Here is a 16,437-nt window from a genome sequence, read left to right as displayed (position 1 = left end):
GTCGCTGTACTTCCTCGGGTCCAATCATTCATTGTGTATTCCCCTACCTTGTTGCTCCTCCCAAAATGCATTACCTCACAATTTTTAGGGACTGCACCAGTGTTAATGTTCCATATGCACCTCCTCCCACCCATCCTCATCATCTCCTATAACCCTTTCTCATGTGCTTATCTTCTCTTTAAATGCCCCAATGCTATCAGCTACAACTTCCCGTGGTAACGGGTTCCACGTTCTAACCACACCAATAAAGATGTTGGGGTGGGGAGGGGAAACCTGAGGGGGCCTAATTTTCATGATTCCGCTTCTTGAAGAGTCATCCAGACTCAACGTTGGCTCTGTTGTCTCGCTGCAGATGCTGTCAAATCTGAGATTTTCCAGCATTTTCTGTTTGATATCTAGGAGAGTATTGCCTGCGATACCCGTAGTGTCCGAAACAACATGCACAGGATCATCGGTTCGCATTGAACTATGTGGAATATATGTTATTCCCAGTGTATTGTAGGGATTATAATTGGATATGACCAGGGGTGCCCTGGCATCAGTTGCTCCTTGTACACCCATTATTCATCTCTAGATTGTATTGAGCTGAATAATGGGTGTGGAAAGCGATTCAGCCTATTTTGTTTCTCCATGTCCAATGCATGTGTTACATAGTGTGCCTCTCAACATGCTTATAGAAAGTCAGATGATTGGAAGTGTCATTTTTTTGTGTGTACACACGGCCTAGCGGACCTCTCAAGTTACCCCTAGTTAGTCATATAATTGACAATTTTGTAACGCTGGGTAGCTAATCAGCATCATGCGACAGGGAAGTTGCTCAGCAATTAAGCATGAAACTCAATTGCAATCCTGTGTATGGCTATGATTGTTATATATTATGGAATATACAGGACTATTTGCCTGTTTAACATCTCGCAAAAAACGCTAGAGAATTCACTGAAGTCTAAGATGTCCGTAACCTGTCCTTGATTCGCAAGATTTGATATTAATTTTCAAAAAGGAATTTGAACAAACACTTGCAAAGGCAAATTTGCAAGACTATGGACAGTGGAACTAATTAGGTGCTTCTTTCTAGTGGCCAGAAAAGGCACAATGGGCTGAATGGCTACTTTTAGCACTGTATGTCCTGCCCATTGGCTAGAGCTAGGAGTAGATAAGACCTGTGGACAAGTGACAGCTAGTCATGCTGAGCAATGCTGTTCATTAATTATCCAGATATACACTCCCACTTTGAGCTATGGGACAATGAGTGGGTTTCGAACCTGGTATCTCCTTGGTGAAAGCTCACAACTATTGGCTTGTGCTACACTGATTCCACAAGCCCCCCACAACCCATGCAAAAAATGCAGCGGGTTTCTCATCTGTGCCGAGTTGCCTATCCTGTGGGAGATGCTAAAAGACTGATGGCCAGCCCTCGACCTTTGCTAAGGGACTTGAGAGATCATTTATAATGCACAAGCAGAGATGCTCCATGAGCTTCAGGTCTTACAGGATTTTGCTTATCTATAGGATATTAATGAATGATATGGGGCATCCACATGACAGTAGGGATGCCAGTTCCTGAAGATGTCATCACACCATCTCCATTGGTTGCACAGGCTGTCCATACTGTGCTGTGCCTAGAGATGGCCGATTGGAAAGCGAATGGACTCTCCCTTACCCAATTGGGTGATTTTGATTGTCTCCCTCCCCGCCCGCCCCCCCCCCAACCCAACATCTCATTTACTTTTGTAACCGATACCAAAAAAATTTTTTTTTTTTGCTTTTACGAACTTTCATTTCTTCAAAGCCTCAATAAATTTTCTCCCCAGAGATTAGACTTTAACTTCTGCAAGTTCCAAGGACAATCCCAGGCCATTGGCAGTCCTCCAACCTAACCCTTTCTGTGCCCAGATCCCCCATGTAGATAACCCTAACCCTAATGCAGTTGGGAATGGGGGGAGTGAAGGGGGAGTCAAAGGTAGTAAGGGTGACGTCCTCTGAACTATTTGGACCCCAACTGTTCAGGCTGTGTGGTCAGTGCCTGGGAGGTGAAAATTCCTGAAATTATCATGTTCATTTGTTCAGGAGGGGCCAAAGCTGGACTGGAGTGATGGTTACATTTTAGGATATATGATAGGATAACTATGCACTCCATCCCTTTCCGTCTACCTCATCTCAGCCTCTCAACTTTCTATCTTTCTATTCCCTTTTCTCTCATGTCCTCACCTAACTTTTAAATAAATCCAAGGTAATTGCCTCAGTCCACGTGGTAGCAAATCCTACGTTCTAACCACTTCCTGAATAAAGACATTTCTCATTTCCCCGTTGGATGTATCAGTTAAATTATTATTAATCTTGTGTTCATGGGCCCAAGATTCCAATTCTACTAGAATTCCACACCTTTCCTCCAAGTTCATCATTTTAAAGATCAGGTCACCCTTAATTCTCTCAATGAAAAAAAGCCCCCAACTTGTTCACTTTTCCCGGAGAGCTGTGATCTCTCAGTTCTGGTTACATCCTTCTAAATGTCTCCCCTCGCTCCCCCAACTTTCTCCTGTGCTTCTATGTTGATCTTATAGCGGGGTGTGTGGAATTGGCAATGTAAGTACTGTACAAATTTATTCACTCATGGGTTGTGGGAATCGCTGAGACGTCCAACCTTTATTGTCCTTCTCTAATTGCCCTTCACCGCCATCTTGAATTGCTGCAGCCCGTGTGGTGTAAGTGCAGCCACTGTACTGATGGTGACTGACAATGCAGGGACGAAAGGCAGGATGGTGTGCTGCTCAGAGGGAAACTGGTGGGGTGGTGATGTTCCTATGCATCTGCTGCCCTTTGGCGGCAGAGGTTGCAGGTTTGGAAGGTGCTCCCCAAGGACCCTTGGCAAGTTGCTGTTTGTCGATGGTACACACTGCGCAGGTGGTGGGGAGAGTGAATGTTAAACTAGTGGATGGGGTGCCAATCAAAGCAGACTGCCTTGTTCTGGGTGACATTGAGCTTTGTGGATGCTGCTGGAGATGTACTTAGGCATGTCGGGGGAGTGGGGTGGGGTGGTGAGGCAGGGGTGTCAGGAAGTGTCACTCAATACAGAGGTGGCAGTGTCTGAGCTGTTCAGCCAACTTAAGTTTCTGATCAATAATGACACCACCTCCACTCCATGATGTTGACAGTGAGGGATTTGGTGATCATAATGTCATTGGATGTCATGGGGAGGGGGTTAGATTCCCTTTTCACACTTTTGGGTGTGAATGGATGGAAGACAAATAAAACAGGAAGTGTTGGAAAATCTCAGCAGTGGAGTTGAGGTTAAATGACCTTACTAAATGGGGAGCAGGCTGCAGAGGACATATGGCCCACTCTGATTCCTCATGTTAATATCAATGCATTACTTTTGAATTCTACACCTCTGGAAATCAATCTTTCTGCTTTGATAACTCAGCTAACCCACAAAGCTGCTTTGTCCACCCGTATCCCTCAGTTTCTTCTTTTCTCAGCAGTCAGTGATTTTCTGTTTTCTTTTCCCCAAGTTGCTTCTCCTCCTCATTCGAGTTAAGTTCATTTGGCACTTAATCACCCAGTCTGTTCAATGTGTGTACATGTTTGTCAGAAGTATGTATAGTACATAAACTAGTAACTTAAGCAATTTATTTATCACACTGAAAGACCCTTAAGCAATTGTACTAGCCCATAAACTATTGGAACTATTTTAGCTCTGTCAATGGGTATAGGAACCATATAGAGTCATTGAGGTTTACAGCATGGAAACAGGCCCTTCCGTGCTGCCCTTTTATCCTAAACCCCCAAGCTAATCCCAATTGCCTGCATTTGGCCCATATCCCTCTATACCCATCTTACCCATGTAACTTCTAAATGCTTTTTAAAAGACAAAATTGTACCTGCCTGTACTACTACCTCTGGCAGCTTGTTCCAGACACTCACCATCCTCTGTGTGAAAATATTGCCTCTCTGGACACTTTTTTGTATCTCTCCGCTCTCACCTTAAACCTATGCGCTCTAGTTTTAGACTCCCCTACCTTTGGGAAAAGATATTGACTATCTAGCTGATCTATGCCCCTCATTATTTTATAGATCTCTATAAGGTCACCCCTCCGCCTCCTACGCTCCAGAGAAAAAAGTCCCAGTCTATCCAGCCTCTCCTTATAACTCAAACCATCAAGCCCCGGTAGCATCCTAGTAAATCTTCTCTGCACTCTTTCTAGTTTAATAATATCCTTTCTATAATAGGGTGACCAGAACTGTACACAGTTATAGACCAGACCGACCTCTGGTCAGTGCTGGAGCAGTGTTAGGGTGCCATAGATAGCCACCAAACATACAAATTCAGAACAAGCATAAGCCATTCAGCCCCTCGAACCTGCTCTACTATGGCTGACCTGATTGTGATCTTAACTCCACTTTCTTCTCTACCCCACTCTACTCTTTGGCTCTTGTCATTCAAGAGTCTATCTAACTCCATCTTAAAAATATTCAGTGGTGTTGCCTCCACTGCTCTCTGGGGAAAATAATTCCACAGACCCATGTGAGAGAAAAGGTTCTCCTCACCTCAGTCTTAAATGAGAGACCTCTCATTTTGAAGCTGTTTCTAACACTGGTTTCCCTGGTCTCAAGCAGACAGCCAGGCAACTGAGGCTCCCGTTCCGAATCACATTCTTACTGAAAAGGTATTTATGTAGAGACATTTTTGGGACAATTGTAACCCAACTCTTTCTACACCCCCCCACCCTCCCCCCTCCGGTTTTACACCTCTGCTCGATTTTACTCCCCATCTCAGTCAAATGAGCATCCTGCCCGATTCCATTGGGATTCCAGTGTGATCCCATCGGCTTGCTACTCGTAAGTTGGGTTCAGATGAACCCAATTAGCTCACAGCAGGATCGGGTATAATGGTTCTGACACCCAAAGTCGCTTATCCTCCCTTGCTGGTTTCATGTGAAGACTGGTGTTTTGGGTGTGGTGCTGGAGGATAGTGAGTGAGTGAGGAGTCTTGTTCCACAACAGAAAAATTGAGGGGTATTTTAGTGAGAGGAGGAGGGAGTCATCCAAGCAATCCCGTTTAGCCATGCGAAGGACATGGAGAATGATTACAGTAAAATGGACTGGCGGAAAAGTAGGAGGTTGGCAAGAGCGGGGTTTAGTTTTAGTCGAGGAATTAGAGTTTCTGCTCACTTTCTGAAGTGAGAGTGATGCTCGGAACCTCTAAGAGTGGCCCAGTGGTTAGCACAGCTGCCTCACGGAGCCAGGGACCCGGGTTCGATTCCCGGCTTGGGTCACTGTCTGTGTGGAGCCTGCACGTTCTCCCCGTGTCTGCGTGGGTTTCCTTCGGGTGCTCCGGTTTCTTTCCACATCCTGAAAGACGTGCTGGTTAGGTGCATCGACATGCTAAATTCTCCCTCTGTTTACCCAAACAGGCGCGTCGGAGTGTGGGACTTGGGGATTTTCACAGTAACTTCATTGCAGTGTTAATGTGAGCCAACTTGTGACACTAATAAATAAACATAAACATGGTCAAACCAAAGGTTTGTTGGGAGCTGTTCCTTACTCGTGGCTCTGCTGTAGGTGATTCTTAATTACTCCCCACGCTAACAAGGGGCATCCCACTATCTCTGTGTGAATCTATTGTCGGCAGTGTTAGTAGTGACTTGTCTCCTATCTCCATGTGACGCCTGTGGAGACTGTGTTGCCTCCTTGGAGAGGCCCCATGACTCTGTTGGTATTGGCTGGATCTCCTTCAGTGTAGCATTCTCTTATTTCTTATGATCGGTATACACTGTTTTCTTTCAGGCCGTGTATGTGAGTATGTATATGTGCTTGAGTGTGTGTACGTCGCAGCATCCGTTCTGCCATGATGATCTACTCTACAGTATTGTTGTATTGTAACATTAAAGAAGTATTGTCCGATATGTGGGTGTGTGGGGAGAGCCATGTTTCCCAGTCTTTAACACGAAGTACGTAACTTAATGATCATTAAGTAGTGCCTATTTGGAAAACCCCAAGAAAATGAGGTTAAGAGAACTAGACATTGATCTTTTTAGTTAGCAGTATAATTGCCTGTGTATAAATTAAATATTAGCTTTGTTGTAATACCTTAGTATTAAAACTGGATTTGTACAAATTTTTTAAAATAAATTTAATTATGGTCATTATTACCTGTGACGAAAACATTAAAAACAATTGTTCCGAGCGGCATGTCATGAAGTGTGCAACGTTTTTCTTTCCATGTAAATGTTGGCAGCATTTTGTACAAGATCAAAGGTTGAAATAATTGTATGTGTTCCCACAAAGCATTTGGTCTTTTCAAATCACTGTCTCTCACCACTTTTGATTTTGCAGTGGGTACTCTTTATAGTGTTCCTCTCAAAGCCTTAGGCCTGCAACTCCAGCTTGGGGGCCTACTAGACACCTGTTCCAGCCTCGGACCTCTTCAACCCTTGGGCCAGCCTGAGGCCTGGCCGACCCTTGGGCCAGCCTGGGGCCTGGCCGACCCTTGGGCCAGCCTGGGGCCTGGCCGACCCTTGGGCCGGCCTGGGGCCCGGCCGAGCCTTTGAAACAATCATGGGGTTAGTTCACACTTGCCTCGTACCAGCTTGACCCTTGAACCAACCTTCAGGCCGACTGGGCCTGACGTCTGCTCTGGATCTTCCAGAACTCTGCATCTTTGGGACTGAAGCTCAACTTTCCCACTTCAATGCTTCACCCTTCTCTCATCTCACTTTGAGCATTGATCTTCATATGAACCCAACGATTCCGGGCATGAGCAGCTCACACTCAAAACTTTGGACCTTCACTTGTCACAGTAGTTTCAGGACTACTAAAGCTGCGATTTTATACCTGTCTGGCAAGGCCGGACCATTGTTTGGAGGTATTGGGCGGAGGGTTGAGAAGGAGTGAACTGACTGTTGAAGAGCTGGTGCAGAGAGCAGTCTGAGTTCTGACTGAGGACTGAGGCTGCTGGCCCAAGATCCACGTTGAGCACTTAACAAGAGGAATCTGGACATGAGAAGCAGCCACCTTTACCTGGTTGCCATAGGCACCAAGCCATTCCAATAAGGGGAAGCGGACCAGACATTTATAGTTTTAACTAAACAGATGTATTTCTCTTTGCGTGGAATACCATATGTTGTGTACCTTTAAAACCAGTGTAAAATTTCCTGTAACTTCACTTTCACACTCAGATCCTGGTCACATTTCCATTCTCTCTGACTTGATTCTTGTTGAATTACAAATGCATCATAGCTCCAAAAACCAGAATAACTATAGTCCAGTATTGGCTTCTGTACAAGTTTACACACTGTAGTAATTAGTTTGTTCCCCCAGAGAGCATTGTTGATTCACTGTCGCAGCCACAGTATATTCTATGTCACATGGTTAAAGCAGGGAGAGGGACATAGAAATTAGAAGCAGGAGGAGGCCATTTGGCCCTTTGAGCCTGCTCCACCATTCATTTTGATCATTGCTGATCATCAAATTCAATATCCTGATCCCCCCCTTCCACCCCCATAACCCTTTAGTCCAAAGAGCTATATCTAATTCCTTAATGAAATCATGTCAGCCCCAGACTGTGCCTGCACACTGGTGCCCTGAAAGAGCTGCATCCGATTTGTCCCAATCTCCAGCCTTTCCTTGGAGTTCTGCCGATCCAATTCTTTCTTTTAAAGTGAACCACTGATTCTGCTTTCGCTGTCCTTCCAGACAGTGCGCTCCGGACCATTTGACTTGTGTAAGAAGAAAGAGATTCCTGTCCTCTCCCCTCTGCTTTTGCCAATCACTTTTAAATCAGAGGCTTCTTAACCCCCATCTTCCTGCTGCTGGCAATACTTTGTGCCTGTCTACTCAATCAAAACCCTTCACAATTTTGAGCACCTGCTTTTAAGCCACCTGTGAGGTTTTACAACAGGTGGAGGCACTATATAGATGCAAGTAAATCTTCCCTGAGCCTTCTCTGCTCTGAGGAGAATAATCACAGCTGCTTCAACCTCTCTTTAAGTCCTGCATTCTCAATGTGGCACGCTGTCACAATGGTTAGCACTGCTGCCTAACAGCGCCAGGGACCCAGGTTTGATTCCCGGCTTGGGACACTGTGCGGAGTCTGCACGCTCTCCCCGTGTCTGAGTGGGTTTCCTCCGGGTCCTCTGGTTTCCTCCCACAGTTCAAAAGACGTGCTGGTTAGGTTGCATTGGCCATGCTAAATTCTCTCTCTGGCGCCTGTTCAGGTACACGGAGTGTGGTGACTAGGGGACTTTCACAGTAAGTTCATTGCAGTGTTAATGTAAGTTAACTTGTGACACTAATAAATGAACTAAAAAGAAACTTGCATCCCTGGACCATTCCAGACAATCTCTTCCTACCCTCTCCAGGTTTATATTTCTCAAAGTGTGGTGCCCAGGATTGGGTGCGATCCTGCCATGGCAGCTGTTGGAAGTTGAATTCAATAAAAAATATCTGGAATTACCAATCTACTGATGGCCATGCAACCATTGTCGAAAAACCCATTTGGTTCACTAATGTCCTTTAGGGAATGAAATCTGCTGCCCTTACCCGGTCTGGCCTATATGTGACTCCAGAGCCACAACACTCTGATTGACTCTCAACTGCCCTTGGGCAACTAGGGCTGGGCAATAAATGCTGGCCAGCCAGCGACACCCATGTCCCATGGATGAATAGAAAAATCCCTACATGCACAAGCAGTACATCGCTGCACTGAAATGTGCCACATGGAATGTGTCAAATCTGACCCTGGTTGGTCCCAGTACCTTATTTACAAAATATCAATTAATCATAACTGAACAAGAAACGGGTAGCAAGTTCCAAATAATGACGAGAAAGCCAGGCTGACCTTGGTAACTCAGCCTCTCTTCCCAGGGGCAGGTAGTATTGATTTACCAGCATCAGGAGTAGGCCATTTCGCCCCTCAAAAGCATGTTCCGACATTTCATAAGATCATGGCTGATCTGCAACCTAACTTTTTTAAAAAGCCATCCTCGGGATGGGAATATCATGGCAAAGCCAACATTTATTGCCCATCCCTAATCCCCCTTGGGAAAGTAGGTGGCGAGCACCATCCATGTGGTGTAGGTGCACCCCACACTATTTGCTTTCTGCAGCGGTCTGGTACACCTGAGTGGCTCGTTCAGCCATTCCAAGGGGCCCCAAAGTCGAGCATGTTTGCCACGGGACTGGAGTCATGTGTATGTATGCCAGACCCAGTAAGGACAGCAGAGGTCATCCGACACTCAAGAAGGGAGCTCGTTACCAACCTTCCCGAGGGGCAATTAGGGATGGGCAATAAATGCTGGCCAAGCCAGTGGCACCCACATCCAATGAATTAAAAGAAGTGGATTTCCTTCCCTAATAGGTCATTGGTGAACTCGGATGGATATTTTTAACAACAATCAGTAGTTTCATGGCCACCTTTACTGAGGTGGCTATTTTAATTCCAGATTTATCGATTATAAATTACCGTGGCGGGATGTGAACTCATGTTTCCAAAAGCATTCATCCAGGCTGTTGGATTGCCAAAATATTAACATCTCTCATCAACCTGCCTTCGCTCCGTGACACTAGTTGGTTCACCAAAATCTACCAGTTGCCATTTTACATCTAACAGTTGATCAGCTGACATCCATTGTCATTTGTGGAAGAGAAGTCCACATGTCCACTACCCTTTGCTCAGAAGATGCTTCCTAATTCCTTCCTGAAAGATCAGCCTCTTATTTTTTTTATCTTAAGACTCTGCTCCTTCACCCTGGATTCCATGGAGACAACCTCTCAGCAGGAAGTGATTAGCCACTGATTGACTTTGCGGATGTGCCTGTCAGGGGCAGTGAGATGGTGTTTCTGAATTCTAAGCTGGGGGTGGCAGGGGTTATCCAGTTGGGGCGGGGGGGGGGGGGGTTAACCTCATCCAATCATCCTTTACCAGGATGCTGCCTCGTTTGGAGTGTCGGTCTTATGAGGAAAGGTTGAGGGAGCTGGGGCTGTTCTCTCTGGAGCGGAGGAGATTGAGGGGAGACTTAATAGAGGTTTATAAAATGATGAAGGGGATAGATCGAGTGAACGTTCAAAGACTATTTCCTCGGGTGGATGGAGCTATTACAAGGGGGCATAACTATAGGGTTCATGGTGGGAGATATAGGAAGGATATCAGAGGTAGGTTCTTCACGCAGAGAGTGGTTGGGGTGTGGAATGGACTGCCTGCAGTGATAGTGGAGTCAGACACTTTAGGAACATTTAAGCGGTTATTGGATAGGCACATGGAGCACACCAGGATGGTAGGGAGTGGGATAGCTTGATCTTGGTTTCAGATGAAGGTCGGCACAACATCGTGGGCCGAAGGGCCTGTTCTGTGCTGTAATGTTCTATGTTCTATGTTCTAATCTGACTCTGGCCTAAACTAAACTAAGTTTGGTCATTATGTCACTTCTGAAGTGTAAATCACTGATACCATGTAGGAAGTGCAGCAGTCAATTGGCACACAAAGATCCCACAAACATTGGGTGGCACAGAGGTTGGCACTGTTGCCTCACAGCACCAGGTCCGATTCCAACCTTGGGTGACTGTGTGGATTTTGCGCGTTCGCCCCATGTCTGCATGGGTTTCCTCAGGGTGCTCCAATTTCCCCTCTCACTCCAAAGATGTGCAGGTTAGGGGGATTGACCATGCTAAGTTGCCCCTTAGTGTCCAAAGATGTGCAGGTTAGGTGAATTGGCTAAATTGCCCCTTAGTATCCAAAGATGTGCAAGTTAGGTGAATTGGCTAGGTTAAATTGCCCCTTAATGTCCCAAGATGTGTTGGCTGGGGAAGTGGAGGGAGGGGGGCGGGTAGCAGGGCAAATACGTGGAGTTATGGAGATAGGGCAAGGGTGGGATGCTCTGTTGGACAGAGAGACTCAATGGGCCAAATGGCCTCCTTCTGCACTGTAGGGATTCTATGGTTCTAAGTATTGAAATGCCCCAGTGCCTTTCACAGGAGCATTACTCAATAGGATGTGACCCCGAGCCTCATACAGAGATATTAAGTCTGGTGGCGCAAAACTTTGTCAAAGAGGTAGCTCTCAACGGACGTCTAAAGTGAAGTAGAGACAGAGAGAAGTTTAGGGAGGGAATTCCAGAGATTGAGGCCGAGGCCACCTAAAGACATAGCCACCAATGATGGAGTGACAGAACACTGCCGGAACTCTGAATTGGTGGGGCACAGAGATCCTCAGAGGCTCCTGCTGCAGGAGGAGATTATGGAGATAGGGAGGGGAGAGCAAGGCCTCAGGGGGATTTGACAACAAGGATGAGAATTTTGAAATCAAGATATTTCGCATTTGGAGTATTGCGTGCAGTTCTGATCACCACACTACCAGAAGGACGTGAAAGCTTTGGAGAGAGTGCAAAGAAGTTTCACCAGGATGTTGCCTGGTCTTGAGGGTGTTGGCTATGAGAAGAGGTTGAATAAACTAGGATTGTTTTCATTGGAAAGATGGAGGCTGAGGGGAGAACTGATAAAGGTCTACAAAATTGAGAGGCATAGACAGGGTGGAAGGTCAGAGGTTTTTTCCCAGGGTGGCAGTGTCAATTAAAAGGGGGCACAGGTTCAAGGTGAGGGGAAAAGTTTAAGGGAGATGTGTGAGGGAAGTTTTTCATGCAGAATTTGGTGGGTGCCTGGAACACGCTGCCAGAGGAGGTGGTGGAAGCAGGCATGTTAGCAAGATTTAAGAGGCATCTGGGTGGGTACATGAATAGGGAGGGAAGAGAGGGATACAGACCGAGTAAGGGTAGAAGGTTTTTTTTTTAGTTTAGTTAAAGCATCATGATCGGCAAAGGCTTGGAGGGCTGTTCCTGTGCAGTACTCTTCTTTGTTCTTATACAGGCACCACAGAGGCACAGTGGTTAGCACTGCTGCCTCACAGCGCCAGGGACCTGGGTTCGATTCCGGCCATGGGTGACTGTCAGTATGGAGTTTGCACATTCTTCCCGTGTCTGCATGGGTTTCCTCCGGCTTCCTCCCACAGTCCAAAGATGTGCAGTTTAGCAAAATTAGCCCTCAGTATTAGGGGGATTAGCAGTGTAAATTCATGGGGTTACAGGGATAGGGCTTGAATGGGATTATTGTTGGTGCAGGCTCAATGAGCCGAATGGCCTCCTTCTGCACTGCAGGGATTCTATGATTCTGTAAATATCAAAAGTCACTAATAGATCCAATATGATATTTCAGAGAACCTCCTTCACTCAAAGAATGGTGAGAATATGGAACTCGCTGCAACTCAGTGATTGAGATGAATATAACAAGTACAATTATGGGGAAATTAGCTAAATAATTGTTTGGTATCAGGGAACCTGAAGAAAGAGGCATGTTGAATCCTTCCATCAAACAACAATTCATACTGTGTGAGAGTACTAACTGGTTGGCAAGTGGGCTCTGATTGGTAGAGTTGTTGCCATGGAGAATGCATCAGATGACTGACAGTGAACTTTCAAGCATTGTTTGAAATTTAAACCGAAGTAGCTTGAATCTGATTAGTCAAGGGATTGCCCTGAGGAATGAGTCAGTGAATGACTGTCACTTATTTTGTTTAGCTGAAACAGGTGCAATGTGTGTACCTGTTCTTTCTGTCTGCAAAGAACAGAACCCTCTATACTAATGTAGCTTCCAATACACGCAAATGGTCCATTGTGAACCTGACTGATGATCTTAAATTGGTTGTATAATTCTTAGCACAATGGGGATTATTTAGTAAATGCTGTTGAATTGCAGAATCATGTCCAATGTTGGACACTGTGTTTTGCAAGTGTGGGCTGGTTGGATATGGTCTGGACCTTGCCCATTGTGAAAAGTGCTGGGAAATCCTGCTTTATACCATCAGCTGCCAGTCTTTGGGCTGTACGGCCTTCATACCTGGCATCACACTGCCACTAAAATTCATATACTACATTACTCATTTGTGTGATTTGCAAAATGTCTTTTTGCCTTGATAGAATCATCCTGTTAGTGGCGAATATCACTCGTATTGCGACTGTATAGTAACATCGTGAAACAGCTAGCTTCACCTGTTGCTCAAATGTTTGAGATACCTTCCCCTTCCAGGATGATCTGAGGAAGATGGGGCATTTTTCAGGGTCAGACAGTGACGCCCTTAGGCCCATTCATGGGTTACACGATATCCAGTGCAAAATAATCTGATGAAGGTAGCCATTATACCGCAGGATTTCTTTGATGTTTCAGCATCAAGCTTACATAGTGAGCAAATGACTTGGTCCCCATTTACAAGATGAGATAAATCTTACAGCGCATGGGACTGTAAAAGTGTATTGACCAGTGAAGGTCAATTTGCAATAGTAGAGAATCCTTTGGGAGATTTCTTAGGGAAAGGGGAGTTTATTTGATGGCTTCATTTCGGAGGTGAATTGGGCTCAGGATGGAGCCCAGTAAGACATGCAAGGAAATTATTTCACACAGCTACAGATTTAACTACTGCATCGATGTATCATCCACATATCTAACTTCCTTGCATATTTCCAATAAGTATTATGGAATAGAATCCCTACAGTGCAGAGAAGGTCATTCGGCCCATCGAGTCTGCACCAACTCTCTGACAGAGTATCTTATCCAGGCCCTTACCCCCACCCTATCCCTGTAACCCCATACACATTTCCCGTAGCCAATCCATCTAACCTAGACACCTTGGGACATTAAGGGGCAATTTAGCAGAATCATAGAATCCTACAGTGCAGAAGGAGGCCATTTGACCCATCGAGTCTGCACCCTAGCTAGTCCCCCTAACACTAAGGGGCAATTTAGCATAGCCAATCCACCTAACCAGCACATTTTTGGACTGTGGGAGGAAACACACGCAGACACGGGGAGAATGTGCAGACTCCACACAGACAGTGACCCAAGCTGGGAATCGAACCCGGGTCCCTGGCACTGAGGCAGTAGTACTCACCACTGTGGCGCCATGCCGCCAGGAAGCTGAAAGGGATAAAAGGTTATGGCGATAGTTTGGATGAGGTGAGGAGAAGAAGGGCCTGGTTTCTGTGCTGTACATTTATGCTTGATTTGTGTCATGAGTGGGGATTGTTACAAGCTACTTCACCCATTCATGATGTCACAGAATTAGAGTACATGAAGGCACTAGGTGGGATATGTGGTTGTGAGTGTCCTTCATCCTCCCTCACCACCAAACAAAAGATAGTAACGTTTACAAGATGGCAATAAATGGTAACAGAGTGACTGAGGTAAGTGTCCATGTAGTGAGGAGGGAGTCAGTGAAATACCCAACACGCACAAATTTAAATCAATGATCTCCCAGAAGCTGAATGGTAATATAAGACCAGGAGATAGACAATTAAATCGCCAATCCAGTGATTTGAATCATCGAATCGTGGGATGGTCACAGCACAGTAGGAACCCATCAGCACAGTAGGAACCCATCACCACAGTTCTGGCTCTCTGCGAAGTGGCAGCTCAGCCAGTCCCAGTCCCCTGTAGCGCCCAGATCAGTTCACTTCAGATAATTATCCTACTCCATGACTAGACCTGCCCACCACAATGTCGGGCAGTTTTTTCAGATCCTAACCACTTGCTGTGTTTTTTTTAAAAAACAACCCCTCGCCGCCCCCCCGACCTCACACCATTGCTTCTTTTACCCATATCCTTAAATCAATCTCCTCTGATTTTGAAACATAGAAAGTAGGACCATGAAACCATTGTCGATTGTCGGAAAAACCCATCTGGTTCACTAATGTCCTTCAGGGAAGGAAATCTACTGTCCTCACCTGGTCTGACCTGCATGTGACTCCAGGGCCACAGCAATGTGGTTGACTCTTAACTGCCCTCGGGCAACTTAGGGATGGGCAATAAATGCTGCCCAGCCAGCGAAGCCCATGCCCCACGAATGAATAAAAAAAATACAGATTTTTAATCAGTAAGGAATCGAGGTTTATGGGGATAAGGTGGGAACGTGGAGTTGAGGATTATCACATCAGATCTCAATGGTGGAGCAGACTCGATGGGACAAATGGCCTACGTCTTATGGCCTCATAAAGCCCAGAATACTCTCTGCTTTATTAGCAGATTACTCCAGAGAAAAGCTCTATGAATCCCTGCTCCCTGTTCAATATTTATTGGCTCGGTTGGTTTCTGTTATGCGCTGGTTCAACACAATGATGAAAGCAAAATACTATGGATGCTGGAAATCTGAAATAAAAACAGAAAGCGCTAGAAAAGCTCAGCAGGCCTGGCAGCGTAGGTAGAGCGAGAAACAGAGTTAACATTTTACGGTAGCACAGCGGCACGGTAGCACAGTGGTTAGCACTGCTGCTTCACAGCTCCAGGGACCTGGGTTCGATTCCCGGCTTGGGTCACTGTCTGTGTGGAGTTTGCACATTCTCCTCGTGTCTGCGTGGGTTTCCTCCGGGTGCTCCAGTTTCCTCCCACAGTCCAAAGATGTGTGGGTCAGGTTGATTGGCTATGCTAAAATTGCCCTTAGTGTCCTGAGATGTGTAGGTTAGAGGGATTAGTGGGTAAATATATAGGGATATGGGCGTAGGGCCTGGGTGGGGTCGGTGCAAACTCGATGGTGTACTGTAGGATTTCTATGATTCTATGATTTTGAGCCCAATATGACTCTTCATAAAGTTTATTTATTAACCACAAGTAGGCTTACATTAACACTAATGAAGTTACTGTGAAAATCCCCCAGTGTCCACACTTCGGCGCCTGTTCGGGTACATTGAGGGTCAATTTAGCATAGCTAATGCACCTAACCCGCACATCTTTGGACTGTGGGAGCACCCAGAGGAAACCCACGCAGACACGGGGAGAACGTGCAAACTCCACACAGACAGTGACCCAAGCTGGGAATCGAACCCGGGTCCCTGGCGCTGTCTGCGGAACTGACAATGTATTGAGCTTCGAGTACCCCGAATTATCCACAGAGTACCAAATCAGGTCTTGCTGCTTTGATTAAAGATGGCAAGGTGGCACAGTGGTTAGCACTGCTGCCTCACAGCGCCAGGGACCCAGGTTCGATTTCCAGCTTGGGTCACTGGGGGAGTCTGCATGTTTTTCCTGTGCTAGTGTGGATTTCCTCCGGATGCTTCGGTTTCCTCCCACAGTCCAAAAGTGCTGGTTAGGTGCATTCTCCCTCCAAACAGGTGCCGAAGTGTGGCGACGAGGAGATTTTCACAGTAACTTCATTGCAGTGTTAATGTAAGTTTACTTGTGACACAAAGAAATAAACTTTAAATGACCAAAGTAACCTTTATGTTATGATATAATATTACAAGGTAATTAAGTTTTATACTTTAATTAAATATTATAATATATTATATTATAATACTTATGTGGGCAATGCCTTGGGAATGGGCTGGCGATGCCTGTCCCTTTAAGAGTTATGGGACCCAAGAACCGGACATTCCCGAATGGAAGCGGAAATAGCCGACTGGATAG

The 16,437-nt window shown here is 45.8% G+C and overlaps 1 protein-coding gene across 1 annotated transcript in view; it reads left to right on the top strand.

Moving 5' to 3' along the window:
• LOC144497644 (uncharacterized) overlaps positions 1 to 16,437 on the top strand; it is a 169,006-nt gene that overhangs the window by 142,976 nt on the left and 9,593 nt on the right. The gene's annotated exons all lie outside the window — the stretch shown is intronic.

Source organism: Mustelus asterias, chromosome 8 (genome assembly GCF_964213995.1).
Source record: "Mustelus asterias chromosome 8, sMusAst1.hap1.1, whole genome shotgun sequence".
Classification (NCBI taxonomy): domain Eukaryota; kingdom Metazoa; phylum Chordata; class Chondrichthyes; order Carcharhiniformes; family Triakidae; genus Mustelus; species Mustelus asterias.
The sequence above is the reverse complement of the archived record's forward strand: the minus strand, read 5'-3'. Positions and strand labels throughout refer to the sequence as shown.